This window comes from Cibotium barometz, chromosome 6 (genome assembly GCF_041138505.1).
Source record: "Cibotium barometz isolate CiBa-2024 chromosome 6, ASM4113850v1, whole genome shotgun sequence".
Taxonomy (NCBI): domain Eukaryota; kingdom Viridiplantae; phylum Streptophyta; class Polypodiopsida; order Cyatheales; family Cibotiaceae; genus Cibotium; species Cibotium barometz.
This window is the reverse complement of record NC_141051.1, coordinates 11,364,537-11,388,887: the sequence shown is the minus strand read 5'-3', so window position 1 is coordinate 11,388,887 and position 24,351 is coordinate 11,364,537. Positions and strand designations below refer to the sequence as shown.

The 24,351-nt window shown below is 48.3% G+C and overlaps 1 pseudogene across 1 annotated transcript in view; it reads right to left on the bottom strand.

Annotated features, from left to right (window-relative positions):
* Nucleotides 1-24,351, bottom strand: part of LOC147637393 (plasma membrane ATPase-like) — a 131,386-nt pseudogene that overhangs the window by 58,720 nt on the left and 48,315 nt on the right. The window contains exon 10 of the transcript XR_015266032.1: nucleotides 4,452-4,571. The product of XR_015266032.1 is annotated as a plasma membrane ATPase-like (transcript). The remainder of the gene's footprint in view (nucleotides 1-4,451; nucleotides 4,572-24,351) is intronic.

The following is a 24,351-nucleotide window of genomic DNA, read 5'->3' as shown; positions in this document are numbered from 1 at the left end:
CATCCTCAATTTTGAAAATTGATGAAATGTTAGGGTTTAATGCTCTGATTTAGCAAGATTTTACAAAAGAAGAGAAATACCCAATATTGCTCTGTCGAAATGATGAAAAGCCCCAAACGTACCTTAGCAATGGAATTTGTATTTGATTTGTACCTTTGTATTGATTTTGCAAAATGTCGAGTTGCAGGTGCTTGCCTGGACTATTCTTCTTCTCTCTCTCTAGGTCAGGCTGCAGCACAATAGCAGGTACGGCCAGGGAAAGCTTCATGGGCAGTAGCCTCTTGGTGGTGGACAGCAGCGCATAGATGATGGGGGCAGCACCATGCGCATCAGATGGCAAGGGTTGCAATAGAATGCAATGGCGGGCAGCATTGGGAGGATAGAACCGTGCTCTGATACCATGTTGGATACGGTGGAGCTTGAGCTGCAGGCTATGGAGGCTGATAAACAAGCAGGGCTGAAGCTAAAGTATAGACACAGAAAGCTTAAAGAGAGAGTGTGTTAGAAGTTAGAACACACTCTAAAGAAGGAGACTTGCACAAGTCATTGATGGGATAGTTGTGTGTTTATTTCAATTAAAGTACAGACCCAAAGGTTCTTCTCTTGACATCATTGCTTATGTCACATCACACAAATATCTAGATATTATTGTGACCCCTCTAAGAGGTGGTTCACATGCACAGGTAAGACCTTGATTCCCAACAGAGCTTCCTTTTGGACCCAAGCGGGAGACAGTCACCAGAGATTTCAGGCCCACACAAGTCATTGATCGTATCCGCAGATTGCGAGGCCAAGATGGTTCCATAGTTGTTGATCCCACTCGAGTGCGAGCCATTGCCATGGATTTCTTCTGTTCCCTACTCACGGGTTCCCACTCGGTGATGGATGCACGTGAGCAGGTTTGGCGGCATACTAGAGAGGTGGTCCCCCCGCTCTCCGGACTTTCGTGTTGAGCCCCTTTAGTTCAAGAGAGGATAGGCTTCTTGTTTCCTTATTTCTTCGTCGGGATCTCATAGAAGGTGGGCTTCAAAGCTACCTTCAATGAGATTATGGCCTTCCATCTGTGGAAAGAACAATCATGCAGAGAAGGACTCCTAATCCATGAAGCCTTGTAAACATTGTTTGTTTCTGGGGCCATGAGCAGTTTTCTCTCCACACAAGAGATGGGGAAATCTACACAAATTCGTTGATGCTATTGAGATCTTCTGTTGAGCATCTGGCGCATAAATCAACTGGCACAAGTCGTGTGGGCGCCCCGACTTGGAGGGCAGTTGAGGCTTTTCAATGGATCCTGAGCGGCACTCCTGTTTGCTATCTTGGATGTCATGTCGGTATCGATATATCCCCAGAGCAATAGCTAGCCCCCCTTCTTCTGAAGGTTCAAAAGAAGTTGCTATACTAGAGTTCAGCTAGGCTTTCCTTAGCTGGTCAGGTCGTGGTGGCGAACCAAGTTTTGCTCGCTACCGCCTCTTGCTAGGTCCTTCGACCAGGCTTGCATTGGTCAGGTTCAACGGTTGATCCCCACTTTTCTTTGGGCTGGTAGCGATGGAAGGCTTGTGTGAGCCAAGGTGGCCTAGAGATTGAGCATTCAACCTCGACACAGGGGGGGGGGGGGGGGGGGGGGGGGCTGGGCATCATCGACCCCTCTATCCAAAGCCGAGTCCTTTTGGGCAAGTTGATAGTTCAAGGACTTTTTTCAGAAATTGGGAGGCATGCGAGCCCTGGAAGAACTTCCTCCTGTCCATATCTCCGCCCGCACCCCCATTTTGGGAGGTCCCTGGCCACAGAGTTAGAGATGGATTTTCACGGAGATGCGGGCTCGTGGCTTTAGCCCAGCATTCGAGAATAAATTTGCAGCCAGCCTCCTGTGACCTTCCGACCACCTCGGCCCTTCATTCCAGTTTCATTAGAGGAGCACCTCTGTAAGTCCTTGAAATGGAATCCCTTGGTCCGTCTACCCAATGGTCATATGTTGGGGGCCCACCCACAAGTGTAGCGGGGAGCCTTCACTATGGGCCCAATGCGATCACTCGATGATCGGCTTCTTTTCAGACAGCTTTCCTGGGAGGCCTTGGAGAGGAGCCTCAGTGGTATACGGAGCAAGGACGGAGTTAGCCTCGATATCGACTCTTCCATCCCCCGGAGTGGCATCAATTCTTCCATCCCCCCGGAGTGGCTTGCCCCCAAACTGGACCCTCCACACCCCCCCCCCCACCCCCCACAGTGGTCGGGTGTGTTCACCATACATGACATACCCTTGGTTGTCCATGGCGCTAATGAGAGCTCCACCCTCCTCACCTTCTCTATCAGACCGCATGGCAAACTCCACAGAGCAGAGCCCCCTTTGGAGGATTTTAGTGGATACACCTTGCAGAGGGTGCGGGTTATAGGGTTCCATGAGCATAGTTGGCACATTGACCCTCCACCAACCAAGGTGGCCAAAGAGGGATTCTGGCGGTTGTGGCTATGGAAGGGCCGCCCTCTCACCTGACTTTAGTGGAATCCAAGGGAGAGGACATGGCACGACCCCTTTGGTAGAGAGGAGACTCCCGACACCCGTTTCTTTGCATACAACAACGCACACGGCTCAGCCAGAGGATTTGGATGCCCAAGATCGAGGGAATTCCAGTAGCAATGGGGCGCTGGTGGTAGTCTCAGAGCCTCCCTCCTCAGTTTCTCTCAGATTTTTGTTGAGGATGTGGGGCAGTTTTTGGCCTCGAAAGATCGCTCTCTTTCTGTGGCAGTTGGCGCATCAGAGCCTAGTGGTTGCCACTTGACTGGCAGTGTAGCAGTAGCCCTTGTGAGCTCTTCATGGATCTGTGCCCTGGCTGTTCTGGCCCCTTCAACCCTTTGTATGCATAAGCTCTCTCACTCTACGTGGCAGATCTTGGAGTCGGCCTCGAGAACTTGTACCTACACCTTGTCATTAAGTGCAACAGCAGCATTTTTTGTGTTTCCAGCTCGGCATGGTTAGGAGTGCCTGTTGGGCCAAATCTGTCTGCTCACTTTGTCTTTCTATGAACTCTATCACGTAGCCCACGAGGTTGCCGAGCATAGCATTGAATGCCACTGAAAACTCCAGGAAGCGACCCTGCGAGTTGAGGATTGCTCATGAGAAGCTTTCTGCCAAGGCAAGGTTGCCTTCATCAATCAACTTGTGGCTTTCTGTGTTGTTCTTGGCGGCTTCATAAGAGCTTGTGAACCTGGCGCCGGGAAAGTAGAATGTGCACCGGACACCTTCCCCAACACCTTTAGGCACCTCTTCAGATATCCTAAATGGCAGAGTTGGGTGTCCTCCTAACGGGGTTTGCTCCTCGAGCGCCTGGCTCTGCGACTTGCTTCGGTTACCACATTCCATTTTAAGTGCGAAAGGGACCATGACGCCAAATCTACACAAAGGCCTCACAGCACTTCTGCATGCGATTGGAGCTATACCTTGAAGCTTCCCCAAATGTCCACGGAGGGTATAAATGATATCGAGTCAGATGCTCCATATGGACTCCACTGGCGAGGTGAGGTGCCCTTGATGGCCTCACTACAGCAAGCTCTCCAAATACGCCATGCAGCGGAGATGCAGTAATAAGAGACCTGTAAGGCAAGTCACCACTCCCCCCCCCAACCACCACCATACTCCTCGTATGCCATGGCGACCTCAGCCTCAGTGGCTCAAGCAACTGTGCCCCAGGAGAAGTGCATAGAGAGGAGAGGAGCGAGGTGAATGGCAGGCAAGGTGAAGTGCCCAGCAAGCTGATGAGGGGGAGCGTGGTGAATATCACTATCACTATCACTATCACATCACTATCACCAGAAGGGCTAAAAGCAAGAGGCGCACACTAAAAGAGATGTCAGATGCATGTGAAGCTCGTATAATTGGGAAAGCATGGGCAAGCATCATTGAAAGTCCTTTCTAGAAGAGGGAGCAGCAACACAGCTAACTCTCCTCTAGAGCTTATACTAGAGCTTGTATAATTGGGAAGCAACATTGATAGACCTTTCTACAAGAGAGCGGAAACAAAGCTAAGTCTCCTCTAGAGCTTATCCTAGAGCTTGTACATCTGATCTTTGTGTCCTAAGATGCCTACCTTGGGTGGTTGCACTAGGTGTGGTTTTTCCTATTTTTTATTACTGAGGGTGGTTGCACTAGGTGTGGTTCTTCCTATTTTTTATTACTGAGGGAGGGGGGTTCCGCAGCAGTACAGGGAGCCAAAAATCTGTTTTTTTGGTGTTCACTTTTTCAATTGATGATGCAGTTTCCAAAATCAACATTTTTAAAATTTACTTGCATAAGTTCAAGCACATTAGCAACAACTCAGTCATGGTCAATTAACACTTAGTGTGTGATTGTATCCCTTTGTCTGTGTGTGCACGCACGCATGTGTGTTGTGGGGTGGGGGGTTACATTTGTAGATGCATGTATTCCTATATCAAATGCAAATATTTTGAAGCATTACCTCTTTGGGACTTGGAAGCAAGTTGATAATGGCCGAGTCTATTGCATCTTGGTTTTCAATTCTGCATGCCCTTGCCGCTACCATGATAACCTTGTCTTTAGTTGCATTTTTTTCAAAGACCTATTAATTATATAAACAAAACACAAGAAAATGTGAGAAAATACCTGAGCAGACAGAAGATATAAAAAAGAGAAACTTAGTGCTTCCACCTGATCTGTGCATTTTTCAATTGCTTAAAATTTTCTCCTAACAAAAAAAAAAGCCTAGTAGTAAAAAGTATAAAATACATAAAAGGAACTGGTTACAATCCTCGTTTGAGACAGAAATCTGAGATAAGGGAAGGTGCCCGCTTCATGGATTGTCATTTCGGCAAAGGAAGACTACACATTAGGGGGAAGAACCACCGGGGCGTATAACATGGAAGGGCCTCTGTACCTCCAGTAAAGAAAGGAACCAAGATCCAAATGTGCATAAAAGATGCTTCCCTGTCCTCCATAGAACAAGAGTTGCCTTGAACGTGTCTGCCACCTGAGATCCCACTGTGTGAGGGGGTCCTCAAGTATTAGGGAGAATCATCCAGCCCCTACTGCAATGATCCAATGCGGATCCAAGCATGAAACTACTCGGATGCCATCCTCTTCATAGCATATGGCACACCACATCTCAATGGCCTAGGCTACTGCCCCTAGGTGACAAACAAGGTGCAGGGGCAGACCTATGCTGCATCCTGTAGATTTGCTGTGCCTCCAGAACACAAAACTAATGCACACGCATCCACTCAAAGCAACTGACAACCCACCAACCAAACCATAAGCCCAAGTGCTTCCAGTTACCCCCGAACATGAAACAGTTGGAGCTACAAAGCCTCTGGACTATGGACCAAATGACTACCAAGGGCATATGCACCACCAATCATTAATATAAGCTGCATGCCCTGTCACTCACTAACCTTGCTTTTATGGGATTATAATTTTAACTCTCCATTTGCTAACTATAGTATGACTAGCATGACCCATGAGATATTAACTACACCCCATGGCCATCCCATGCCAAGGATTATGCACAATTCCCCCTTTCATAGATCATCTCTATGAGGGACAAGCCAACCCCTAACAACTTTCCCCAATAACTCAATCCCTAGGTCTTCTAAATTTGTAAAATTCAATCGGAGTTCAATTTCAGAACTTAACAAAAATGTATACCATTCTTGCATTAATATTGACTCTTCTTAACTAATATGCCAACCAACACTTCAGCACTTCAATGTATATTATGACTGGAAATTCTAGAATTTTGTTTCAGTAAGGAGACTTCTATAAGTATGAATAGACCATAAAAACCACAGAAGCCAGAACAACAAAAGACCTCATCACAAAATGTAGGGTGATCTCAACCAATCTGGGGCACAAAGGTGCCAAGAGAGTCCTGTGGGGGTCGATGAGAAAAAGATCCCTTGATCCCACTCCCTCATGAAAACAATGAACTTTGCTTGCGCAGATCTCAATGGTCCTTGTATACAAGCCTACGTGGCCATAAGAGTGTGAATAATCTCTCCCCATATAGTACAAATGCACTGAGTGTCATACATCTGAATGCCCTCAATAGCCTCTATGCATCCCAAAGTAACATAAATGGTAACTCTCCTCAATCTGCACATGAAGCTAAGCTATAAAACCCCAAATCCTCTGAGCAGCTCTACACCCCCATATGCAATGTTGCACTATCTTAGAAGCCACCATGCATCTGGCGTAGGTCGGGTCTGTTAGAATTTATGCATCTCAGTGTTCTGGGGTTGTACCATTTATTGGGAATTTTATGCATTTTCTCCTATTTATTTGTCTTATGAGCAATCGGCCAGCCCTAGAGGCAGTTGGCCAGCTCACTCATGCCATTATTTACTATTTCATCCACTTCCCTTGCACAAGTTCAACATTCTCTTGCTGGCCTATTGCCATTCTAAAGCTTCAAGCTAATATAAAAGGTGATCTTGTCCACAAGCTCTCTATTGTCTTGTTTATGCTTGCGCTTGTACATTCTCCAACATGGTATCACTTACTTACATTCAGGCTGCTCCATCTTTTGCAAATCTGCCCGCCTTCTCATCTGTACCTTGCGTTTTCTGCCCTAGCTCCTCCTGGCTGCAGATCAGTCCCAAACAGTGGCTACCTTTTTTGGTCCAGCCAGCCCTTCCCTTGCTGCCGGCCAGTTTGTTGGCTGTGTTTTGAATTTTCTCCTACGGAGGCAAGCCGGCCAGGTACTTGGCTGCGTTTTCTTCTACAAAGGCAAGCGTTGGAGTCTTGGCTGCAAATTCTGCTCCGGCATTAGTCATTGTTGAGTTCTCTTGCATATGGAGTTGCCAAACAAGTGGCTGTACATCTCCTCCTTCCTCCACGAGTCCCTGCCCTTCCGGTAGGAGGTTCCCAGTGGTTTCTTGGACTGTTTTGCTGCTGTCCAGCCTCCTCCTCTCTCAGGTTTGAGAGGGGGCTGATTGGTTCTGGAGCCTCACTTCATTGGAAAGCACTTGAGAGAAGTCTTTGAGAGCTGAGATCTGTATTTCTCGTTGTTGTGGATATGGCTCCCCCCTGTACGAACAAGGACGACAAGTTGAAAGGACCCAACTATGCCCATTGGAAGCTTCAGATGCAGATCTGGTTCATCCACAAGGGTTTGTGGGATATTGTTCAGGGCACTAAAAGGAAGCCCGAGCGTCCTCAAAACTCTAGGCGGTGGACACAGGATCAGGAGGATGAATTTGCTACAGAATTACAAGACTGGGAGAATTGAGACTCAAAGGCACATTCTATGCTTGCGCGGACCATCACAGAGGAGGTCTCACCGGCAGTGCAAACTCTCACCAGTGCTCATCAGGTATGGCCTAAATTGGAGGATCTCTTTGCTCGAGATTCGTCGATGAGGGCAGTTACCTTGCAAGGACAGCTCTACAGTTTGTTATTTCTTGAAGGTAGTTCCACGCAGTCATTCCTAATGAAGGCCAAGGTTATCCATGACCAAATACTGGCTTTGGGTGCTGCTTTGTTCTCTTCTCAACAGGCTGCACTTATCTTCACCAAGCTTTCCCCGGACTATGATGTGATTTCTCGATCTTTGCGCTGCCAGGTCACATCCACTCAATTGAATTTGATGATCTTAGCTCCCTACTATTGGAGGAAGAGTCCGTTCTTGTCTCACAAGGTAAGTTGAAGGTGTCAGTCAACAGTTCTGACCAAGCACTTTCCTAGGTTCAGAAGAAAGGTCGGAGTCGTTGCTTCTCTTGCGAGAAAAGAGGACTGAATTGTTTGTCCAAGAAGGACAAGACCAAGGGAAAAGCTTCATCTCAGAGAAAAGGCAAAGACATGACACAAGATAGTGATACAAATTCTAGTACCACTTCTAGGGCTCCCAGCGCACTTCTGGCTCAAGAGAACCCAGATGGTGTACTTCTCTAGTACACATGCAGTTTTCCCCCATGTGCTTCCTGCCAGAGGAGGCTTCTGGGCAGGAGAGGAGACTAATTACAACTCCACTTACTGGTGCATACCGTGATTTGGAGTAGACATCTAGAAGGACATGGTTATCTTTTGTATAGCAGAGATTATGAACTGGATCTGTTCCGAGTTCATTGTTCGAGGCTTTTGGGACGTGATATGTTCCGTCCACCCTTCGGGATTATGGGCGCGGTGTGTCCAGCAGCTCATCATCTATTCTTGGAGTTCACTACACACTTGTGTGGGAATTCGTGGCCAAGCAAAGGCCCTTGTTGTTCGTGGTGGCATTTTTGTTTCGAGGAAACCGGTTGGTGGATGCTCTCCCCGAGGTGATTCCAGTATTCGTGGTGCTGGAGGGTCCACGGTTGCATCTTCATCGGCTTATCTTCTTTCCGACTCTTGCACACTATGATGAGCTGCAGCGGGGGTGTTATAATTTATGCATCTCAGTGTTTTGGGATTGTACCATTAATTGGGTATTTTATGCATTTTCTCCTATTTATTTGTCTTGTGAGTAGTCAGCCAGCTCACTCATGCACTATATAAAGAAGCTCACTCATGCACTATATAAAGAGTTCTCCCATTATTCACTATTTCATCCACTTCCCTTGCACAAGTTCAACATTTTCTTGCTGGCCTATTGCCATTGTAAAGCTTCAAGCTAATATAAAAGGTGATCTTGTCCACAAGCTCTCTTCACTCTCTCTCTTGTCTTGTTTATGCTTCCGCTTGTTCATTCTCCAACAGGGTCTACTCCAAAAATAGCCCTCCAATGATTAATGGGAAGGCCACCATGTGAGAATAACCAACGAAAGTGGGAGATTTGGCTCCTCCTATATGGGTACCGAGGTCTCTGCCAAAATCTCCTTTGAATCATTGGGGTGATGTCATAAATCTCCTAGTGTGGCCTGAGCGTAGAAGTCCTCTGAAACTGTCAAAGCAAAAGGAGTTTGGCATTATGGACACTATCGTAGCTGAAAAAAGGTTGACTCTTCATAGGATTGGCTCCATCAATCCACTCCCACTCAAATCAGCAGGATCCCAATGAAGAGATCTAATAGGACATCCACCAAATACCCATAAGCACAAGGACCCATGGGTCACAATATCACGCTGAAGGTCAACCTAACCACAGAAAGTTACAAACCAATCTCCACAGCTGGCCAATGCATATCCATGAGAGAAGCACTAACATGAGGCAATAAACCAAGCTGAGGGAGGCACTACTTGGTTAACCAACAAGGCTCTAGAGGCTAGATCCAATCTCCTAGAACTCCAATGAAGAAGTTTCTTCCTAATGCTCATAAGTATTGGTGCAAACTGCTCTGCAAGTGATATATCAACCCCAACTTGACACCTCAAATATTTGGCAATACATCATCTTCTATCAATCCAAGTAAACCCGAGCTCTCCACCCCAATTGACTCTTTGCAAGTCACTAATCCAAAAACCAATTGACTTATGCCAATTAATGAGAGCCCTTGTAACCAGGTAGAACTCCTCCAATGCAATCCGAAAGGAACATAAACATGTGACGCCTCGAGGAGCATAGCAGTATCATCAGCAAGCTCACAGTCCAAAAGCTCATCCTCACTATGCAAGGGCAATCGAGGAACATAGCTGTATCATCAGCAAGCTCACATTCCAAAAGCTCATCCTCACTATGCAAGGGCAAGGGCAAACTCAAACTGGAAACTCCAACACTGGAGCAAAGAAAGATACACTGGAGCAAAGAAAGATGCTCATAGCTTGGGAAAACAATAAGATATAACAAGGGGGCTAGGGAGCATCCCTCTCGCATAGAACAAGAGCTCTAGAGAAGCGATCACCTGTACCATCATATGCGGGCACACTATTGTGAGCATTTCGATACAAGCATGAAACACCTCTGATCCAATCCTGAGAAAATCCCATACATCTAAGAGTTCCTTCAAGCAATCAACTCTATCATATGTTTCTCAAAGTCCAGTAATAAGATGGCTAGGAGCTGGTTGGTTTCCTTGGCCCATTCAACCGCCTCCCAAAAGAGAAGATATTATCAAAGATGTTTCTTCTTTGAAGGAACCCATTCTACGTGTCATGAATCACATCCTGCAATACAGGCTACAACCCATAGAAACATGGGACGGGGAACGGGAACGGGGACGGGGACGGGGAACGGGACGGGAACGGGGCAAAAGGCCGTCCCGGGGACGGTGGAAAAAACGGCAATCTGAAAACGATTGTTTTTTTGCAATTTTTTTTAACACACTTGATTTACACTTAGAAACCAAGACATTAAGCACAAAATTGCACCAAAAAGAGGAGAAATGCATAGTCGTATTAGCAAAAAACTATAATGGGGCGCCGATGGCGTGATAAACAAAAGTGAGTGTACAATGATCAATCTAAACAAAAATGCCAAATGGCATAATGAAAGGCCCAAGGAGGGTGTACACTCAAGGCAAAATGACTAAGTGCCAAGATACAAGACTCAAGAGTCAAGAGACTAGGCAAGAGGGTGAAAAGGGTGAAGATCAATCGTGACCTCCTCGGTGAAGTCCTCCATAGGCTGGTCCTCAAGTGGGAGGGGAGGGGGAGGTGGGGGGGACCATGCCTCGGGCACAACCTCAAGCTCCTCTAAAATCTCGGCCCTCTGCTGATCAGAGAGATGTGGGTCCTGCTGTGCCTGCTCCCATTCGGTGAAAGGATCTGCCTTCTTTGTCAAGCCCTTGCAAAGCATTCGCAAGTTGGCACTGACAAACACCAAATCATTTGCACGCTGTACACCAAGGCGGTTCCTCTTCTTAGAGGCAATGTGGCTATAAACTGACCAGAGTTGCTCTAGGCAACTGCTACTGCAAGCCTGTGAGAGTACGCGCACAGCAAATTCCTGCAACTTTGGAGTTTCCGCACCATAATCCTCCCACCAAAGTGCAGACCCTACCTTGAAGCGGTCCGCCTGTGCATCTGCCAAACCAAAAGCCCCCCGCTTCTCTCTATAAATCTGCAATTGGTCCTTGATTGTGCGGCGATCCTCCTCACTAGTGTAAAGGCGATCCAAGGTTTGTCGAAGGCCTTTGCTCACCTCTTTGTCCTTGTGTTGCCCTTTGCCTTGAAACTCAGGATCAACAATGTAGGCAGCAGCATGGAGGGGAGAGTGGTAGGCTTGCCACCTTTTCAAACATAGGGATTTGACCTGTTTATAGTGAGGCTTGACTTTGAACATTGCTTTTAGCTTCTCTGTCATGCGATCCATTGCCTCATACACTTTGCCAATGCATGGTTGAGTGGAATCCACCACCCTAAGGAGATCAATAATCGGTTGCACCATCTCCACAAGCGCCTTGGCCTCCTCCCACCATGCCGCATCATCCGCCCTTTCCCTGCAAAATTTGCCGACCGTCGTGGAAGCCTCTGAAGTGCGTGCAAACTCATCATTGAGGAAGAGTCCCCTCAATGCCCCGCTACATGTACACAAGCGGCCTAGCATGAGAAAGTTGAATGCAAACCTCGTCTCGGAATACTTAAGAAGAGAGAGGCTTGACTTCTTGGAAAACTCGTGCTGCACCCTGTGATGGTTGAGGACAAAGGTCACTATTTTGTTGGCACCCTCAATGACAGGTGCAACCCAATCCAAGGCCCCTATGTCTTTGATAAGGTTGTTGAGGCAATGGGCCATGCAAAAGCACACGGTGATGCGAGGATAAGTTGCTTGGAGAATTGTCCCCGCCGCCCTATTTGCCGGTTCTCCATCCGCACATATGGCAATGACATTCTCCGCCCCCACCGTCTCTAGTGTTGTTGCCCACTCCGCAGCAAGTATCTCGGCACTCTTCCCCGTCCCGGAAGCATCATGGGAGTCGACAAAGTATGTCTCCCCTCGTGAGTAGGCAACAACTCCATGGATGGAGCGCTTTCTAGTGTCACTCCACCCATCAACGACGAGGGTAACACCATTTTCAGCCCATTGCTCTTTCATGTGGTTGGCCGCCACCTCCACGCTTGCCTTCTCCTTGTCAAGGAGAGAGGTGCGGATGGTCTCCGAAGAGGGGGGAACATAAGAGGGTCCATACTCCGCTATCAATTTGCACATGGCCCGAAAGTATGGAGATCTATCCAAAACACCATATGCAAAACACAAACAAAATTCAGATTTTTACCATCATTTAGTCTTTTAAGTTTTAGTCTTTAAAGTTTAAAGTTTAGAGCATGATATTTGAATTTTGAATAGTACATGAGCATAGTGCCAAGGACTTACCGTGCCGCCCGAAATGCTATGTGGTCATGAAAGAAGAATCGTGCCACCGCCATGTCCACCTCCTCTTTCAATTGAGGGTTCCAATTCTCATCAAGCGTACTTTGGCGTCCCCGGGAAGCGGATGCCTCTCTTGATGAACGAGGTACATGCGGCGTTGATGTCCTCACAAAGGATGTGGGGTCGACGGCCACTTGAGGATTGCGTTTTGCCAACTCGGCCGCCTCATAAACCACAAGCTTTTCAAGGAGCTCCTTCTTCTTCTCGGCCGAAACCTCCTTGCAAAATTGCACTTCGTTGCCGGGCTCATGCAAGAAGTGAGCACGCACTTTGTGGGCACCGCCGGTTCGCTTGTAGCCGCAAAGCTTACATACCCATGGTCTTGAACCACCCCCTTGACCGTATTGTGAGCACTCTACCTCATCCCACCAACTCCATCGATGTACGGCGGGCCTCCTTCTTCGTGATGGAGCGGGTGTTGAAGTGGTGGAGGCGGCGGCGGACCCGGGTTGAGGAGAGGAAGGGGTTTGAGAAGAGGATGCCATAGTGATAGAGACTAGAGTAGAGCTTGAGATGGATGGTAGAGCTTGAGAAAGAGTCAAGATGGAGAATTGGGATGGAGATGTTGGAGAAGGAGAGCTTGGACAATGGAGAGGGTGAGCTTGGAGAGGGAGAGCTTGGATGTTGGAGAAGGAGAGCTTGAAGAGGGTGAGCTTGGAGAGAGAGAGCTTGGATGTTGGAGAAGGAGAGCTTGGAGAGGGAGAGCTTGAGCCTTGAGCCTTGGGTCTTGGAGAGGGAGAGCTTGGAGAGGAGATGGCTTGAGGAGAGCATGGAGGTCTCTTATATAGAAGAAGGGGAGCCATGTGGGAGAGCTTCAGCCTTGAGGAGGAGTTGCGCATCACCAAACGGCTAGGAGAGACAACCGTTGAAGCCCCGCCCAACGGTCAAAAACTGCGCAACGGTCAGTTTGACCGTCCCCGTACGGACAGGGAACGCCGTTCCCGGAACGTTCCCGGGACGCGTTCCCGGCGTCCCCGTTGCGCTGTCTGGCTGCCGTCCCCGTCCCTCCGTCCCGCGGGCGTCCCGCCCCCGTCCCAAGCGTTCCCCGTCCCTAGGGTCCGTTCCCCCCGTCCCATGTCACTATGCTACAACCTCATGTTTAGTGCCTTGGAAGGTATTTTGTTTGCAGTCCCAAGCAATGTCATAGGCCTCCATTGACCAATATTCATCTTATCACCACCATTTGGGATACCGTGAATAAAACTCTCAATAAGAGAAGAAGGCATACTCCGTGTTCCACATTTCTTCAGGGGCCATAGTGATATGCTCCCCAAAATCATCCCAAAATGTCATGAAAATGGTGGGAGAGAGGCCATCATCCCCTGGACACTTACCTTGAGGTAATGCATGGAGTTTGTCCTTGAACTGCTCAACAGAGAAGGGGGCATTAATTGAAGTACAAATGTCCTCCATGACCATCTGATGCAAAGTAGCCCAAACCTTGTGGCGTGCTCTATCCCTCTGGAGGTTATGGGGCTCAACGGTAAGAAGCCAACAATAAAAGTCAAAGGCAAATCCCTCACCATAGCAGGATCTGAGTGAAGTGTGCCTTGAGTATCCTGCAACTCTCTTAACACGTTCTCTGCTAGAGAAGGGGGCATCAAGTGAAGTACAAATGTCCTCAGTGACCATCTGATGCAAAGTAGCCCAAACCTTGTGACGTGCTTATTCCTCTGGGGGTTATGGGGCTCAACGGTAAGAAGCCAACAATAAAAGTCAAGAGGCAATCTGCCTCACCATAGCAGGATCCGAGTGAAGTGTGCCTTGGGTATCTTGCAAGTGTCTGACACTTTCTCTGTTATGCGATGGGCCATAGTAGTGTTTATTGCATCTACCTCCCATCTAAGTCTAAAATGATGCCTGGGCTTGGTAACGATACTCCACTCTCTACTCCAGAGAGTACTGAAGCTCAGTCCTAACAATACATGAAGTATCTCCAATCCATTGGGGATCTGTGTGCTTTTCATGTTCCCTCTGTAAAGCTGATAGCCTACGTCTGAAAGCCCTCTCATGGTCAATGACCTCTTGTCTCCTAAGGCCATCCTATGGTAAAAATTACTAACACGCTGCAATGTAGAAGCCACACTATCTGGGCCATCAAAAAAGTCGAGACCTCCATACATCTATCACCTGCCCACGAAAGCTCTGCATGTGAGTAGAAATGGTTAAGAATATGCACACAAGGCGTAGAGCCATGTCATCCTGGATCTTTCATATGTAAAACCACTGGGCAATGATCAGATTTGGAAATGCCAAATGCTATTAGTGTATGTCCTCCCCTATCAAGAACCGAAACATGAACATAGAAGCAGTTTAAGCCTGCCATAAATGTGGGAAACTCCCCGAAAACACCCCTCCACAAGTGTTCCGGCATTTCAGAATATGCACATGAGGAGTAGAGCCATGTCATCTTGGATCTTTCATATATAAAACCACTGGGCAATGATCAGATTTGGAAATGCCAAATGCTATTAGTGTATGTCCTCCCCTATCAAGAACCGAAACATGTACATAGAAGCAGTCTAAGCCTACCATAAATGTGGGAAACTCCCCGAAACACCCCTCCACAGGTATTCCGGCATTTCAGCAAGCATAGTTGCAACAACGGAAACACATTTTCCTTCCGAAACATTTCGGGATATTCGAAACAGCATGGAAACACCTACGGAAACGTTTCAGTCAACACCAAAACGTCTAGGGAAACACCTAGGGAAACGTTTCAGTCACATCAAGCTAAAATAACATGCATTTAGACATTCCCCACATCCATTTTGTATAGCTTTGGGCTAAGAATAGAGATATTGGGTGAATTGAAATCCACAAAGACATCCTTCCAAAGACTCACTCTCTCATGCATACTAACCCTCTCTTCCATTACTATGGTTTAAACAACATTGTTTCCGTCCCGCAACCCCCCCCCTCTGCTGGCATGCCATTTCTGTTTCCCTCCACTGGAAAAAATCCATTTCCATTTCCATTTCCCAGTTTCCCACAGCTCTGAAGCGTACATAGATGGCAACCTGCATTCCTCTTCCTATCAGAGTGAGAAAAGAGGAAAGAGGATGGCCTTCTTTGAATATCATCCTCAAGCTAACAATCTATGCCATGTATAGAGGAGAATAAACCTCTCCTAGGAGGCCCTCTCAAGTGGGTGCACCATACCCGCTTATCCTCCTCCTTCGTCTGCAGGTTGCTCAACCATATTAAATTCACCCCCAATGACACGATGATCAGCACGAGGAAGCAAATCAGTGGGGGCCTTCCAAAAGAAAACCCCCTCCCCTCTATGATTAGGTGCATACATTTTCAGAATACCAAAGTGTCTCCCATCCTGCATAATGATAATCCACAGTGCTCTAGCAGGCAGAATGACACCATGGTCAACGATACAAGGTAAGATAGGGGCTGACACCGAAATACATACACAACCTTCGGTCCCTCGGCTCCTGACCAAAAGGTGTGACCGGATAATAACTTGCCAGATCTACCACGTTGGCTTGCATTCACTTAATGCTCTTGCAAGCGTAAAATGTCCATAGGACCTTCCGTTGTGACTGCAAAGTGAAGCTGGTTCTTGATAAAGCTATTTCTGACAAGGTGGAAGAAAAAATTTGTCAAAAAAAAAAACACTGACCACCTTGGAGGGGAGCGAGTATGAAAAGGCAAGAGGGGGCCGAGTATGTTCAAGGCATGGGAGAGGCGAGTAGAAGAAATGCCATGGGGGAGGCGAGTAGGTGAAATGCCATGGGGGAGACAAGTATGAGGATTGACATGGGGGAGGCGAGTATGAGAATTGACGTGAGGGAGGCAAGTATGGGGAGGCGTGTATGAGAATTGACATGAGGGAGGCGAGTATGAGAAAAAGAGGGGAGGCGAGTATAAGAATTGACATGAGGGGGGCGAGTATGAGAATTGCCTTGGGGGAGGCGAGTATGAGAATTGACACGAGAAAGGCTAGTATGAGAATTCACACGAGGGAGGCCGGTATGAGAGTTAACATGAGGGAGGCGAGTATGAGAATTTCTTGGGGGAGGTGAGTAGGAGCAAGGCATGGGGGGAAGAACATGAAAAGTATTCCAATGGGTGTGGGAAGCTTGCCAAAAAGACGGAAAGGATGGGTCGAGCGTGGGAGAGTTGCTAAGAGGGAGACGAGTATGAGATTGTGGCCAAAACTGAATAGGTCGCAGGCACCTGGTGAGTATGAAGTTGGGCGAGCAGGAAAAAGAACGCTAACTATGTGTGCTGGCCGACTTTATGATGTGGCCGCTGTTAGTTGTTGAGCGCCTTACTGCCAAGGGGACAAGTATGAAAATCCATGGGGAGGTGAGTATTAGAGGTGATCATGTGGAGGTAAGGAGGAGAGGTGGAGCAATATGAATTTGATGCCAAATTTGAAATAGACAGGGGGCGCTTCGTGGTATAAAATTGGAGGCTTGGAGCTGCTGCATGGGCGAAGGCGTCGGAGGTGCAGAGTACGGCCCACTGCGAGTGGGCGATTTTTTTCTTTCTTTCTTTCTTTCTTTCTTTGGATTGAAAGGATTCACGAGAGGATCCACGGTGATACACCTTAATCCTTGAGCCATTCAGCAAGGGAAGTACAAGGCCCTCCAATGTGCAGAATTGCACAGCACCTTGAGAAAGAATTCGGTGGACCAGAAATGGCCCTTCCCAAGCATCTTTGCCATTCAGATAACGAGCTTGGTACACCCTCGAACTGGGGCTCACAGAGCCATATGGCTGGAACTCGGGCTTCCAGAGATGGCAATCATGCCACATCTTCCGTTGGTTTTGTTCGACCTCCACTGCTTGGGCGGCCAATGGCCAGGTTTCGTCTAGGACACCCATCCAAGCACAGTGGCATGGTGGCAAGCATCATCGTGGCGGCCAGACCCTACCTTATGTGACCCATTGTTAAATTCAAAGAGCAAGACTACTTCCAAGATATGAACCAATTGAAAGGGGCTGCGCCTTGTGGTAGCTTTGAATGCGGTGCGATAAGCCTACAAGGTACCTAGGAATGCCTCTAACCAATGCCTTACGTGTTGGTGGCACATCTTTTCTTTTAGCCCATCCATTTTCCCGACACGATTTCCAATGGAAGATCTTGTAGCTTTTGAGTAAGGTGGTGATGACCTCGTTGATGAAGTGGGAGCCCCCATCACTCGTCTTTCCAAGGGGGGACCAAAGCGGACAAAGATGTGCTTGTATAAGAACCGGGTCATGGTGATAATCGTGCAATCCTTGGTGGCTTGGGCTTCAGCCCATTTGGTGGTCTAGTCAATGGTGGTGACGAGGATGAACTTGCACTAGCTAGGGTGGGCCACGAGATCTATGGGCCCCACGAAATCAATTCCCCACCACTCAAAGGGCGGCCACGCGATGGAGATCTTGAGAGGCCAGTTGGACTAACGAGTGGGTTTGAACTTTGGGCCCACACCATTGGCATGTGCCGAGACTTAGCGAACTGGATGGAATCTTTGAACATGGTTGGCCACCACAAGTGCTAGAACAAGAGGGCACCCAAAATGTGGCCGGGATAGTGACCACCACTAGGTCCAAAGTGAGCATCTTCAACAAGATGTGGCACCTCGTGATGGGTGACACACCGCCATAGGACACCATCGTGACCAGACTTGTAGAGTTGACCGGCGATGAGTTGGGAGGGCCAGCTTTTCACCAAAAGCCGGCATTTGTCTCTGGGGTTTACACTGGTTGGGAACTATCCTATAGAGAGCAAAGCAAGAACATCCCCATACCAATCTGGGGGAACATCCACTTCAAAAAGAACACTATCAGAGGGAGGTCATCATCAATACCTGTTGTTGCAGGTTCGCCAGTGTCAATGTGGGAGAGATGTTCAGCCATGACGTGATGTATACCAGGCCATAGGAGAATTTCAAAATCAAATTCTTGGAATAGAAGCAAACCACCTCTAGACACGACCAACCACCTGAGGTTTGTTAAGAAAGTAATTGAGGGCATGGTGATCTGAGATGACAATGAAGTGGCTGCCAAAAAGATAATGACAAAAATTTTGGCTGGCGTAGACAATGGTCAGACCTTCCCGCTCCGCGGTGTTGTAGTTCAGTTCAGCTAAAGTGAGGACATAGTAGATATGCCAATCCATTTTGTACGGCGCCAAACTCGGTTGGGTGAGGACTGCACCTATAGCAGTGATACTTGCGTCTGCGTGGATATGAAAGATGATCGACCAGTCAGGTGGGATGAGGGTGGGTGCTTCAGTGAGGTGCTTCTTAAGGTAGGTAAAGGCATTGGAAATGGGGGTCAAACCACTGCAAGATGGGTGAAGGTTTGACTAGGGAAGAGCTACATCAACTTACATATCTATGAAGTGGTGATGATAGCCGGTGTGTCCGACAAAGACTTGAGTTCCTTTGAAACTGATGGGAGAAGGTAATCAGAGAATGGCGACAATCTTATCAGGTCGGGTGCCAAGCCTTCAGAAGAGATTATGTGACCTAGGAGTGCCTTGGACCACCAAGAAATGACACTTAAAGGGATTGAGACGTAATTGGGAAGAGCGACACTTGGCAAAAACTAAAGCTAATTGTGTAAGGTGTTTAGAAAAAGCTTCTATGAAGGAGACTAGATGAGTGCCTCTAAAGTTAGAAAAAATCATTGACGAAAATGCGGAGGAAACTGAGAAGGTACTCCCTGAAAATATTGGTGACAATCCGCTGGAAGGTGGCTAGGGCGTCACATAGAGCCCAAAGGGCATCTTCTAGTAGATGTAGGTAACCCATTGGGTGACGAATGTTGTCTTGGAGTGTGCTGAGTGGATGGCTACCTGGTTGTACCTGTTGAAACTGTCCATGAAACTGTACACAGCATGCCCAGCCACATCCTCTAAGACATGATCCATGAATGGGAGCGGAAATCAGTCTTTGATGGTAGCTTTGTTGAGGGACCGAAAGTCCACATAGACACGGATCTTGTTGATTTTCTTCTTAGGAGAGATGAGCATAGGTGAAAGACATTCGGAGTGTATCACTAAGGAGATGATGTGGGCGTCCTCCATTTTTCCAGCTCCGCTTTGATTGTCTCTGCATACTTTGGATTGAGCTTGTAGGCCCACCCACGGATTGGTCGAGTTCCTTCCTCGAGGGGTATGGTGTGAACACCAATGTCACCTAGGACACCATCCAAGTCTTTGTATGTCTAGGCAAAGACATCCTTGTAAGATTGGAAGGCGGTGGCAGTTTGCTAAAGTAGGGTTGGGTGGTCCCACAGCCAAGAGGCTAACAGGATGGGTCCTTGCTCCTCTGTAGTATGAAGGTTCAATTCTTGGACGGGGTTTTGGCAAAAGGGAAGGAAGAGGGGTTCCCCTATCTCAACTGCTTTGGAGAGGAGAGTGGGATGGTGAGTTGGCTCTTGATAAATGGAAAAAGTGCCATGTTCTTCTTCCGTCCAACATGGGCCAAGACATGGGGGTGGCTGCCGAAGTGGGGGCTACTATGGCACCACGAATCCTTTGGTCCAAACCTTCTTTCAATTTCAGCTCCTGTGGTCTGTGCTCCTAGGGAATCCACAAACACTCATAACCCCACTCATGTAGTACCCCTGTACTTCGAAGCCACAGTTGACCAACGAGTAATGAGTAGCGCCCCCTCCCCCCCAAAAATTTCAGGAAGCCAGATCACCACAAAGTCAAGCAAGAATGGGATTCCGTAGATTACTATGCTAACGCCTTCCGCTAGGCCTACAGGGGTTCACATCCCATTGGTCGACCATCCGGACACGGAAATTGGCTGGTCTCATTACGTGGAGACGCACTGCATAGTGTGAATTCTGGGATTAGGTTTACCCAAGAGCCACCATCAACAAATCCCCCTGGAAGTGGGGTGCCACAAAAAGGCGGGGGCTCAAGATGGGTTGGCGCGGCTCACACCCATGCAACCGGCAATGTGTTGACCCTGTAGGAAGTGGGAACCCACCATACTACTCAACAATAGTTCTCGGTTGCTTACCATCTAGCTACTCCAGTAGTGCACTGAGGCATTGTCAGGCACGAGGGCTAATCTGGAGAACATCAAAGAGGTTCAACGCCATGTTATTCTCCCGGAGTAGATCTTCCACGGAGAAAGGTAGAAGCTCTGGTTTGGATTGTGAGAGGAGAGAGGTGGGTGGTTTGTCTGACACAAAGAGATGGTTGTGGAGGTCTTGAAGGCTTGCAAGGAGGACTCGTCTATGACCATGCAGGGAAGTGGACGGTTGGTATCATGGGGCTCATCCCCTACATGGGTTGGTTCTTCTGGCATGGCCTTCTTTTGTGCATGGGTGACCACTATGGCTGATGGTGGATCCACCTGAATGGTTGGTGTGGGTGTGATGGGGGGGAGGAAGGGCTGTGTACAATGCAGCAAGCGGACGGTGGAGTTCCTCGTGAAACCAAGTGGGTGGCCAAGACTGGTCGGAATGTGAAATTGGTTGAGGTGGATGCCCATTGTTTGGGGCAGACCCACGTGTAATGATCCTTAGATTCTGGACAGTGCCTTCAAGGTGGTGCACCTTCAGGAAGGGAGCACCGGCTTTGGTAGTGGCCATACCCCCCACATCTATAGCAGAGGACGGGGGAATTACTGGGTGGGGGAGGGTGAGTCGGACGGTTCATGGGGGCTGCTACTATAGTTGCTGGTGTAGGGGGTTGGGAATGAGTGGTGGAAGGTAAGTCACCTGAGGAATAGGTTAGCAAAGGGGAGGTGTGGCGGTGTGGAAGGTTGGCCGAACAATAAGAGAAGCATCGACATAATGGGCAGGGTTAGAGGTTGTTGAGGTGGTGTGAGGTGGTGAGGGGCTTGTTACTGATAAAGTTGACGGAATCCCTTCAAATAGTAGCAGTATTAATCTTCATGTCCTCACTTTTGGAGGAGGAGCAATACCACCGCTTTGGGCATTCATGGACGGTGTGTGCTAGAGACTGGCATGTAGCACACGACAACCCCTTCTTGGCCTCTTGTTGGACCTTCAGTTCCTCAATCTCCTCCTTGAGTTGGAGTAGAGTTATCTCCTCACTTTCAAATTTCTAGCTCACTTTGAGCACCTCTAGCTCCCGCTCAGTTGAGCCACCAGGTCATCCAGTGGTGTTGCCGTTGGATGTATAGAGCCCACATCATGCTCAAACATGAGACGTGCATTTTCTAGTCGGGAGGCTAGCTCTTGAAATTCTAGCAAACTGGTTGGTGGCAGCCGACTCTCCCATATCCTATGTTGGGTGGTCCTGGGCAAAGCTTGTGTCACCCATCGATGCACCATGAAGTCGCTAGCGTAGGTCGGTAGACAAGTCTCCCCTGGCAGCAGTTGCAGTTTCCCTAGCTCCTAGACAAGGCGTTCCTCATAGTTACCAGGATAGAAGGTGTGGAGGAAGGTGTTCTTCAAGGTGGCCTAGTCCGCAAAGTGGTCAGTTGGGAACTGGCTGAAACATTTGTTTGTAGAGCCTTCTAGAGCGGACGGAAAGAGTACCAAGAAGGCATCCTCCCGCTCAAGACCTCGGCTCTTGCACATAGAAATGAACCGCCGAATGTGGTTGTCTACATCTTCAGCAGTGGATCCTCTCAAAGTGGGAAGCTTGTTCCACATGCCAAAAGGGTTGGATGGACCAAGAGGGTTGGGTCGGAATCTGCACCCTTCTCGGTGACAATGCGGGCGACAATGCTGTTCTAAGAGCAGAGCACCGAGAAGGGTGCAGATTCCTAAGTAGTAACCGTGAAGACTCCAGCTTTTGTGCACTTGGAGATTATGGACACAGATGCTTCATCTTCTTCAAGCAGGAAGCCGGTCGGACTCACCGCTAGGGACACTCGGGACTGGATTCTAGACAGTGGTGCTTCCAAGCACATGACTCCTTCCCGAGAGTTATTATAGGATCTTAGAAGGCACGCAGGTCACATCCTAATTGGTGACAAGTCCACTATCCCTATTCACAGTGAGGGCAGGTTAGAGATCGTTCTTGATGGCAGAGCAGGGAAGCAATCCTCTCAGGTTCTTTATGTCCCATCCCTTGGTTTTCATCTATTGTCAGTGCATGAGGTTTGCAAGACTGGCGTACGGGTGGAGTATGATGAGCATTTTGTTGCTCTACGGGACAAAGCAACACGCCAAGTTGTATGGGAAGGCGGAGTGGAGAATGGGATCTACAAACTCTCAACACTCTCTCTTACAGGTTCTCAATTAGGTGATTTGTGGCGGTTTCGTCATGACCACTTGAATGTGGATACGCTGCAGCAAGCTTTCCGGGACCAGATGGTGCCAAATGTTGGCAGCAGGCAACAGGCAAGGACATTCCAATTCTTGCGTTCGTCAATCAAAGGAACCTTTACAAGTGAACTATGCCTTGATGTCTCGTATCATTCGGGACAAAGAGCCTCCTGCAGTAGCTCTTTCCCAGGGGACTTGTAGGAAAGCCATGCAAGTGGCAGATGGTGACTTGCGGGAGGAGGTGTCTGTTGAGCTTTGAGATTCCGAGTTGAGAGTGGGTGGTTTACAGGTTCCAGAAGGCCTTGTAAGGTCTTCAGCAGGTTCCTAGAACTTGGCATAACAAAGTTACAATTTATAATCCTTGTGAGCAGGTTGACGCCTCCTTGTATCGAAAGCATGTTGGTTAGGAGGTGTCTGTTGAGCAGCCTCCAAGCTTTGAGGTTCCGGGTTCACAGCGGGTGGTTTACAGGTTCCAAAGGCCTTGTATGGTCTTCAAAAGGTTCCCAAGACTTGGCATACCAAAGTTACAATTTATGATCCTTGTGAGCAGGTTGATGCCTCCTTGTATCGAAAGCGTGTTGGTTGGTTCATTGATTTGGTTGCTAAACACCATATTGGACTTGAGCTTCCCAATGGGGCTGTTGAGCTCATTCATGCAGACGCCTTTGAAGACCCATTGGGATGCAGGATTGCCGATCTTGCAGTATCTGCAGGGTACGAAGGATCTTGGACTCTTCTATGACACTAGAGGGAAACGACGGATGGAGTCCGACTCCAAGGTTGGAGTGACTTAGATTGGGGAGGAGATCCAGACCCAAGGAGATCTACATCAGGCTACGGATTTACCCTTGGCTCAGGAGCTATTTCATGGAGCAACAAGAGGCAGCCGACTATTGCCTTGTAGACTTGTCGTCATAGAGGCAGAGTATCGGGCTGCTTGTGGTGCTGCTTGCGAGGTTGTGTGGCTGCGGACGTTACTTGGCAAGTTTGGGTTTCCACTGGCGGAACCCACGTTCATCCACAGTCACTTTGTTCATGAGAAGTTTTTTTGCTGATGACATCTTGCTAGAGTTTTGTTTGACGGAGGACAATGCGGCGGAACTCTTCACGAAGTCTCTACCTCAGGCTATGCTCTAGCAGCACTCCAGCTCATTGGGGTTCGTTCCACATCCAGGAGCTGAGAAGCGGTGTTAGCAGTCATCTCTTGTTCTGTACAGTGAGGGCCATTGTTGTGGGTGTGCCTGCCCACAGCTTTTCTCATTTTTCCATGTTTTTCCCTATTTATTATGGGTCGTGGGAGGCTGTACTGTGCTGGCCGACTCTCTTTGTTGCTGGCCAACTCTCTCAGGACTGGCCGACTCATGTCCTCTGCTGGCCGACCATGTATATGCCGGCTGACTGTCTTTTTCACAGTCGTGGACATCCTATTGGCTGTTTTGACCTGGCTGACCAGCACTTGGGGGTGATATAAATACCACCCTTGCCCCAACACCTAGTTTTGTACCGGATCTTGTGTATATAGCAGAGTTTATACAACCGCTCTCTCTCTCTCTCCACTTCTGCGTTTTGTTCTCTACAGCACTTGTCTTGTTTTTCCGCTGTGCATTCCGACAGTGCACAGGCGCCGATGTAGGGATTGGTGTCTGCTATCCCTGACCATCACCCATCGATGTGTAGTGTGCTAAGGTGTAGGAGTGGCTGTAGAGGGAGACATCTGATAAGGATGTCCACGCCACCTCCTAAAGCGGCCCCTGGATCTAGGAGAATCTCTGGTAAGAAACCCCGCTCGCAGAAAATACAGCATTGATATGCTATGCTAGCAATCTCCATCCTATATCGAAAATGTGAGCCATCCGGTCTCTGTAACAAGATGTAACCACCAGTAACAGAAGGGTCAGGAACA